A 9,096-nucleotide genomic window follows, 5' to 3' on the forward strand; every position below is an offset into this window, starting at 1 on the left:
GTGTTCACATCAGCTCCAAATTGTTGTTAGCTGCCACCAAGGTAGAAGATCCATTTTCTGGCTATCTTATTGCCGGCTAACTCTTGTAGATTTGGTGGGTGTGGCAATAAATACATAGCTTTGTTTCTGGAAACTCGATAAGTCAATGCATTCCCCTTCAGTGAACCTTCCTACCTTTCTCCCATATCAGTGTCCCTTCCTTCCTTCCTTCCTTCCATCCATCCATCTATTCTTCCTTCCATATGTTCCATCCATATCAGCCAGCTTTCCTTCCTTCCTTTCCATCCATTCATCCATATCTATGTTCCTTCCTTCCATCCATTGTTCCATCCATCCATCCATCCATCCATCCATATTAGCTTTCCTTCCTTCCTTCCTTCCTTCCTTTCATCCATCCATTTGTCCATATTTTCCTTCCTTCCTTTCATCTATTGTTCCATCTTTATCAGCCTTCCTTCCTTCCTTCCTTCCTTCCTTCCTTCCTTCCTTCCTTCCTTCCTTTCTCCCACCCTCCCTCTTCTTTTAGATGCTTCTGGATGATGCTTCTAGACCATAATAAGTAAGGTTGGAAAAGTGGTTGGGTTTCTTAAGGCAGGCCAGGTTCTTGGGCGTCAAAGACTTACACTCTGTATATCTTCTTCCCTTCCCAGTAATTCAGTCAAATGCTGGTTGCATCTCGGCTTTCAGTTGTGGTTTGTGTTGTGAGGACAGAGTCCACCATCCATCTGCCAGTTGTGTCTTGCAAAAGAGAGCATTCTTGAGATCTAAAAATGACCTCCCAGGCTTTTCTTCTCTGCATGAAGAATTAGGGCTTAAACTCATTTACAATTTGAATTAATGCAAAAAAAACCAACCCCACTCTTTGCTACTTGAATCAACCCATGACACATGGAATGTATTATATCTGAGCATCTGTACCTCTCTTAGTTGGAGGAAGAGTGGAAAATGTGTGGGACCAGGAAGGGAAAAAACGAAAGGAGCTCCCAGGTTTTATTTTTTTTGCTAGTTCTGAATGAATAAGTTAACTTTGAGTTTGGGCCCTTTGGTGAAGGTACTGTAGTTTGCCCTTTAGTTGATCTGTGCCTTTCGGTACTTGCCTCTCTCTGCACGGAGTCTTGTCAACAAAACCACAAACAATCCTTTCTGTTAAGGAGGGCAGAAAGCTGAGCCCCCAGGGACTGTTGTGGCTTTTAAAAAATTACCCTTGTTTTGAAAATTATGTGAATTCTTTTTAAACACTCTATATTATCTGGAGCTAGTTCTTAAACAGACAGTAGCAATAGCACTTAGACTTATACACCGCTCCGCAGTGCTTTTACAGCCCTCTCTAAGCGGTTTACAGAGTCAGCCTCTTGCCCCCAACAATCTGGCTCCTCATTTTACCAGCCTCGGAAAGGATGGAAGGCTGAGTCAATCTCGAGCCCCATCAGGATCTAACTCCTGGCAGTTGGCAGAATCAGCCTGCAATACTGCATTCTAACCACTGCACACCATGGAAGGAAGGGAGGGAGGGAGGGAGGGAGGGAGGGAGGAAGGAAGGAAGGAAGGAATAGCACTTAGATTATATACCCCTTCACAGTGCTTTAGAGCCCTCCCTAAGCGGTTTACAGAGTCAGCCTCTTGCCCCCAACAATCTGGGTCCTCGTTTTAACCACCTCGGAAGGATGGAAGGCCGAGAAAACCTTGAGCCGATCAGGATCCAACTGCTGGCAGTGGGCAGAGTGAGTCTGCATTCTAACCACTGCACCAGCAGGGCTCCTAATAGCAATAGTACTTAGACTTATATACCATTTCACAGTGCTTTTACAGCCCTCTCTAAGCGGTTTACAGAGTCAGCCTCTTGCCCCCAACAATCTGGGTCCTCGTTTTAACCACCTCGGAAGGATGGAAGACAGAGTCAACCTTTAGCCTGGTGAGATTCGAGCTGCCAAATTGCAGGCAACCGGCAGTCAGCAGAAAGTAGCCTGCAGTACTGCACTGCGCCACGGTGGCTCATGCAAGCAAAACGACCTAAATAACTTTCTTACAAGGTCAGCTTAACAGCTTTTGATTTCTAAAATGGCCAACCAACCATTCAAAACCCCACGACGGCTACAAGAAGCAAGAGTTTCGAAGCAAAGCTAAAGGCCCTTTTTAAAATTACGCAAGGGAGCAAATCAGATGGAGTTAGTCGTGAGTTTAGGACACTCTCTCTGTCCCTGGACGCAGTCGTCTTCTCCGATGGGATGAAAGGAAATCTGTAGGAAAGGAGTTTGGTGCTTCTAATTGTCCTCCTGGGCCTGAATCCCAGTTGTAGGAAGCGGTGATAGGAATAACGATGTGTTTTTCCTGTTCGACGTACAGTCCAATGTGAGGGTCTGATTGTTGCATACTGCTAGTGCCTCGTGCCTCTAGCAAGATTCAATTTTATTGGTTTATTTATTTAAAACATTTGGGTAGCTGCCCATCTTAACAACCAACTCTGGGTGGGCCCCAATCAATTGGACTTGATTACAACTAAGGCAGCAGAGCCCCCTAAACAACAAGGCTGTTTCAGCAAGTGGTGTAGACTCCTCCTCCTCCTCCTCCTCCTCCTCCTCCTCCTCCTCCTCCTCCTCCTCCTCCTCCTCTTCTTCTTCTTCTTCTTCTTCTTCTTCTTCTTCTTCTTCTTCTTCTTCTTCTTCCCCTCTTCCTCCTCCTCCAATTAACCAGTGGAACAGCTTACCTTCAGAAATCATGGGTGCTCCATTGCTGGAGACTTTTAAGAAGAGACTGGACAGCCACTTGACTGAAATGTTATAGGTCTCCTGCTTGAGCAGGGGGCTGGACTAGAAGACCTCCAAGGTCCCTTCCAACAGATTCTATTCTATTCTCTATTCTATTCTATTCTATTCTAGATTCTCTGTTCTCTTCTCTTCTTTCCTCTTCTCTTCTCCTCTTCTAACATCTCCTCTTCTCTCCTCTTCTCTTCTCTTCTGTTCTTTTAAGTTAGCAAAGGCTCTTCAGCTAAAAGCACAGTATCATCCAGCAAATTTTTCAACAGGTAGTCCTCAACTTACTAAAGTTTGTTTAGTGACTGTTTGAAACCACGACAGCAAAACTAATTTATGACCCTTTTTCACACTTACGATGGCCTTTGCAGCACCCGTGATCAAAATCCAGCCGCTTGGCAACTGGCTCATATTTATGATGGTTGCAGTGTCCCCCGGTGTGTGTGTGTGTGTGTGTGTGTGTGTGTGTGTGTGTGTGTCGCACGATCTCCTTTTGCAACCTCCTGACGAGCAAAACCGACAAGGGAGCCAGATTCACTTAACAACCGAAAGGAGCTGCGGCAAGAAGGGTGGTAAAATTAGGGCATGTTTAACTTCAACAACTGCCTCGCTTAGCGACGTGAATCCTGGGCTCAATTGTGGTCGTCAGTCGAGGACTCCCTGTATTGAGTAAACTTTTTGGAGCTTCTCTTTACCTACATCTATCCCCCCCGCCCCCCCAAAATGTATATTTTTCGGTACTCATCTCAATGTGTCTCAATAGAGAGGGAGCGAGGTTAAAATACATCCCCAGAATAATTTATCACGCAGTACAAAAGGATGAATCGTGGGCATATGAAGCAGAGACATATAGGATCCCTACTTGGCTATATACTCCAGGACCCCCTGCCACGATTTAGCCACCATGGACCATTTTCGTTTTACTCTCTGTGTCTAGCCACCTTTGGTAAGGTTTCTTCCCCCCCTCCCCCCCCCCCAAAAAAAAAACCTTGTTGCGAAACGTTCTTAAGTTGTCCACATCTCTTTTTTGGTCACGGCTGATTGGCTGGTTGGTACTTTGGCTCACACTACAGTTCCCTTCCTCTTGCACAAGTCCCTGCATTTTTTTGCACAGTGTATGTCTGCGCGCGCATGGGTCTTGGGCCTGTGCGTGCATGTTTGTGTGAGTCCCGTTTGCATTCCGATTTCTCTCGGGTTTCGTCTTCACATCCTTCGCAAGACGCTAGACCTCAAGTGATTTTTTTTTTTTTAGCTGAGAAATGAAAGGGACGGGGGGAGGGGGAGAAATCCATGGGTTGGAAGGTTATTATGGTTGTTCCCCACCCCCACCACCCACCACCCCTCTTTGCTCTTGGCCGTGTGAAATATATTGTGAACTTGCCACGGATAAAGCCACAAAGAGGTCCGTAAGCTATGGTGGTTTCTAATGTGTGTGTCATTTTTTTATTTGAATACGTTTGCGTTTTTCCCGTCCGTATTTCGGGCTTCAGTTTAAGAAATTGGGTTAGGCACTTTCTGCGTCTGCATGCCAAAAGGGAGTCCTCTCTTAAAAAGAAAAGAAAAGGAAGGTATTCCAAAGTAGACAAGGGGTGAGCTCATTTCTCGGATGTGTTCGTCTGCTCACTCCATTGCTCTTCTGTGCCGAAATCAGCTGCAGTGGTGACATTTCCCCGTCTCAAAACCAAGAAAATAAACTGGATTTTCAGACAGAGGCTCCCGAGTGTTTCTTGCACACGTTCCACGCTTACCCTTGCACTACAGATAGTCCTTGACTTAGAACAGTTTGTTTAGCAAACCCCCCCCCCCCGAGATACAACAGCACTGAAAAATATGATGGGTGACCATTTTGCTCATTTACAACCAGGGGTGCGATTCAAAAATTTTAGCAATTAGTTCTCTGCCAGCATGAGGCTCTTCTCCAGTGAGTCCTTCCTTCTCATTAGGTGACCAAAGTATTTGAGCTTCCTCTTCAGGATCTGGCCTTCTAAAGAGCAGTCAGGGTTGATCTCCTCTCGGACTGACCAGTTGGATGGCCTTGCAGTCCAAGGGACTCGCAGGAGTCTTCTCCAGCAGCATAGTTCAAAGGCCTCCATTCTTTGATGCCCACGATGTCATACAGCTGCCTTATTTATTTCTTTATATTTATCCTGCTTTTATTATTTTTATAAATAGAGGTAGCAAACATACCTAGAAGTCCTTCCTCTTTTCAGCACATCAATCCTGTGAGGTGGGCTGGGCTGAGGGAAGGAAATCTGGCCCGTACTCACTCAGCTGGCTTTCATGCCTAAGGCAGGACTGGAACTCACCGTCTCCTGGTGATTGGCCCAAAGTCACCCAACTGGCTTTTGTGGGACTAGAACTCACCACCTCCCGGTGATTGGCCTAAAGTCACCCAGTTGGCTTTCATGCCTAAGGTGGGACTAGAACTCACTGTCTCCCGGTGATTGGCCCAAAGTCACCCAGTTGGCTTTCATGCCTAAGGCAAGGCTAGAACTCACTGTCTCCCGGTGATTGGCCCAAAGTCACCCAGTTGGCTTTCATGCCTAAGGTGGGACTAGAATTCCCAGTCTCCTGGTGTCTTAACCACCAACCTCTCTCTTATTGCCCAACCATTCTATGTACTTAAAAACCAGTAAAGGGCATCAAGGAAAATCAAACTTCACCATCATGTACTTGGAAGATTAGAAATGGGAGCTGTCCATGTCCTGCTTGTATGTGACTGGAGTTTCTATTTTAATAGATTAAAACAGCTAATTCCTGGCCATGAGGTCAACTAGATCGAACCTTCAATTTAAACCACAGAGAATTGTTTAATAAAAAAAAGGACTTGGGGTGACATGATAGCAGTGTTCTGATAACTCAGGGGTTGCCACAAAGAAGAGGGAGTCAAGCTATTCTCCAAAGCACCTGAGGGCAGGACAAGAAGCAATGGGTGGAAACTAATCAAGGAGAGAAGTAACATAGAACTAAGGAGAAGTTTCCTGACAGTGAGAACAATTAATCAGTGGAGCAACTTGCCTTCAGAAGTTGTGAATGCTCCAACACTGGAAGTCTTTAAGAAGATGTTCGATAGCCATTTGCCTGAAACAATATAGGGTTTCCTGCCTAGGCAGGGGGTTGAACTAGAAGACCTCCAAGGTCCCCTTCAACTCTGTTATTCTATTCTAAAGAATTCAAGTCACTGAAAAAAATCTGTTGTTTCACACTTTTATGCATCATAGTCCAGTCCATCAGCAGGCTATTGATAACATGCAAGATGGCTGAAGATGATGAGGGAAACATTTAAGCGATAATTTTTTTTTCTTTTAAGATGTTAGAAAGTTATTTGTATTTTTTCTGCAGCAAAACGAAGAGGGTGATCTGTGGAATACGTTTGCACCACATGCTTCAACCTGGCTCCTGAATTATTCCATTTTCTGGGATCCTGCTACACCTTTTCACAAAATAAAGAGGCTTATTAAGCTGCCCAAAAACCTCTAATCAAGGTTAAAAATAACCAAGCTTATCAAGTCATGGAAATGCCTCTATAAAACCTTCAATTGACCCACTTAAATATGGTGTCTGATTCCGATTTGGCCTAAGTGAACTGGAAGGGGAAATTCTACCTCCTTTTTCAGAAGTTCCTGTATTTATGTATCGTGTTTTTACCGTTTTAGGGAGGCTCTGTCCACATTTTTTTTAATCTTCCAGAACCTTAAAGAAGAAAGGCCATATTAACTAGGTCTAAGAAAGCCAACGGAACTTGTTTTTCATTATGTTGCTCCAATTGTTCCAAAAGGCCCAAAGCACATTCAACATTCTCCTTTTAATTGATTGTTTAAGTCCGGGATGGCGGAACCTATGGCACGCATGCCAGAGGTACAGAGCAGAGCGCTCTCTGAGGGGACAAGCGCCATCACCAGCTGCTCTTCCGGTTTCCGTTCTGTTCCCTTCCCACCAAAGGTGGATCCTATTTTTCTACTTGCATTTTCACCTGCTTTTTCGAAGTGCTCGGTTGGCAGAAACTGGGACAAGGAACGGGAGCTCACTCCGTTACGCGGCGCTAGGGATTCGAACCGCCGAACTGCCAACTTTTTTCATCGACAAGCTCAGCAGCTAAAACTTACAGGGGAAAATTCAAATCCTGTGTAGAGGGGGTGGGGGAAACGACACACACACACACACATACATACACATGCACTCCGTGCATTTGCTGAAGGCATGTTCGGAAGGCGTGCTCCAGAAGGGTTCGAAACCCCTGAGATGTCTTGCTGCCAAGCCAACATCTGCTCTACTTTTCTTATTTAAATGTTGGACACCTCAGGGCTTAACCCGCACCCATACCTTTGCCCTACAAGTGGGCGAACCCAGCCCTCAATGGGCTGCTTAATTTCAGGTGAGGGATTTTGCAAGACGGAATGACACAATTCTTCCCAACAGTTTTGGCTGGGCCAGCTCTGCTCCGTGTTGTAAGTGCCAGCCAAGAAAGAAACTCTTCCTCCGAGAACAAAAAAACTCTACATTTTTGCATGCAAGACCCGAGGGAGTTGCTAAGAGCCACTGGAGGATTGGACCAAAGGACACACTCTGTGTTCTCACAAACCCACTTCTGGGCTAACCTTAAGCTAAACTCAACAGCTTTCGGTTATATTAATATTACATTAAGCCGTAATATAATTTGCAAAGACGGTGGCTTGTACACCCAGGTTTAGTGGTTCTTGTGTTGTTTTGAGTCAAGGCATGGGAGCCAAACTCAGCTACCTCCTTGCAAACATTCAAAGCACCAGAGACACTTTCTGAACGTAAAGGTAAAGATAAAAGTTCCCTTCACACAAGCGTGCTAATCGTTCCCGACTCTAGGGGGCGGTGCTCATCTCGGTTTCAAAGCCGAAGAGCCAGGGCTGTCCGAAGACATCTCCGTGGTCATGTGGCCGGCAGGACTAAACGGTGAAGGCACATGGAATGCTGTTACCTTCCCACCAAAGGTGGTCCCCACTTTACTACTTGCAATTTTTACGTACTTTCGAACTGTTAGGTTGGCAGAAGCTGGGATAAGTAACAGGAGCTCCCTCCATTACGTGGCGCAAGGGATTCAAACCGCCGGACTGCCAACCTTTCTGATCGACAAACTCAGCATCTTAACCACTGAGCCACTGCATCCCACAAGCTTGCATTGGCCTAAATGTTGACAAGGTATGAACCAGGATATCATATTAAATCCCAACATGGTTTGCAAAGCCTGTTGTGGCTTGTTCACCCAGGTTTGCGGGGAGGGGGGGTGTCCTGTGCTGGGTTGAGGCAAGGCACAACTCAAACTTCCTCTTTGCAACTGGAATTCAAAGCACTGGAGAACCGAAGGCACGGTGGCACAGAGGTTAAAGTGCAGTACAGCAGGCAAACTCTGCCCGCAGCCTGGAGTTCGATCCTGACCGCCTTAAGGTTGATGCAGCCTTCCATCCTTCGGAGGGCAATGAAATGAGAACCCAGATTGTCAGGGGCAACAGACTGACATTGTAAACAGCCCAGAGAGTGCGGTAAAGAAAGCATTAGGGGACAATATATAAAATCTAAATGCTAGAGTGGTATGGTGGCCTAGAGGTGGAGTTCTCGCCTCACAATCAGGAGTCTGTGAGTTTGATCCTAGGTAGAGGCAGATATTGCTCTGTCTGGACACAATGAAAATATATCTGCTGAATATAGGTAACTCCACATTGGAGATAAGCAAGGCATCCGGTCAGTAAGCACTCAGTTCAATTCAGTTGCCCAGACTTCATCCTGCAAGGGATGATGGGGTCATTAAAAGAATAGGATGATATAAAGTCTAAATGCTACTGCTATCTCCTGTGCCTATATCAGAGATGGTATTCAGCTAGTTCTGACCAGTTCTGGAAAACTGGTAGCAGAAATTTTGAGTAGTTTGGAGAACTGGCAAATACCACCTCTGGCTGGCTCTATTCACTGCCTCCCGGGTCCCAGCTGATCGGCTCAGTCTTCTCCTGTTGCCCTGCACAGGGAATGGGGATTTTGCAGTAACCTTCCCCCAGAATAGGGAGGGAATGGGGATTTTGCAGTATCCTTTCCGTGGAGTGGGGAAGGAATGGGGATTTCACAGTATCCTTCCCTTGGAGTGTGGAGGGAATGGGGATTTTGCAGTATCCTTCCCCTGGAGTGTGGAGGGAATGGGGATTTTGCAGTATCCTTCCCCTGGAGTAGGGAGGGAATAAGGATTTTGCAGTATCCTTCCCCTGGAGTGGGGTGAGAATGGGAATTTTGCAGTATCCTTCCTCTGGAGTGGGGAGGGAATGGGGATTTTACAGTATTCTTCCTCTGGAGTGGGGAGGGATGGAGATTTTGCAGTATCCTTCCA

At 46.0% G+C, this 9,096-nt stretch overlaps 1 protein-coding gene across 4 annotated transcripts in view; it reads left to right on the forward strand.

Annotated features, from left to right (window-relative positions):
* The window catches only part of ABCA3 (ATP binding cassette subfamily A member 3), a 392,707-nt gene that overhangs the window by 68,915 nt on the left and 314,696 nt on the right, over positions 1–9,096 (forward strand). For 3 of the 4 annotated variants that reach the window (XM_081965875.1, XM_081965874.1, XM_081965876.1), the window contains exon 31: positions 1–1,437. This exon is cut by the window's left edge and continues 1,199 nt beyond it. The gene's annotated coding sequence lies outside the window, so the exon portion shown is untranslated. Of the gene's footprint in view, positions 1,438–9,096 lie in introns of those variants that run through there. The other variant, XR_014176435.1, reaches the window with a different exon arrangement.

Source organism: Natrix helvetica (assembly GCF_964273705.1).
Source record: "Natrix helvetica genome assembly, chromosome: 13".
Lineage (NCBI taxonomy): Eukaryota > Metazoa > Chordata > Lepidosauria > Squamata > Natricidae > Natrix > Natrix helvetica.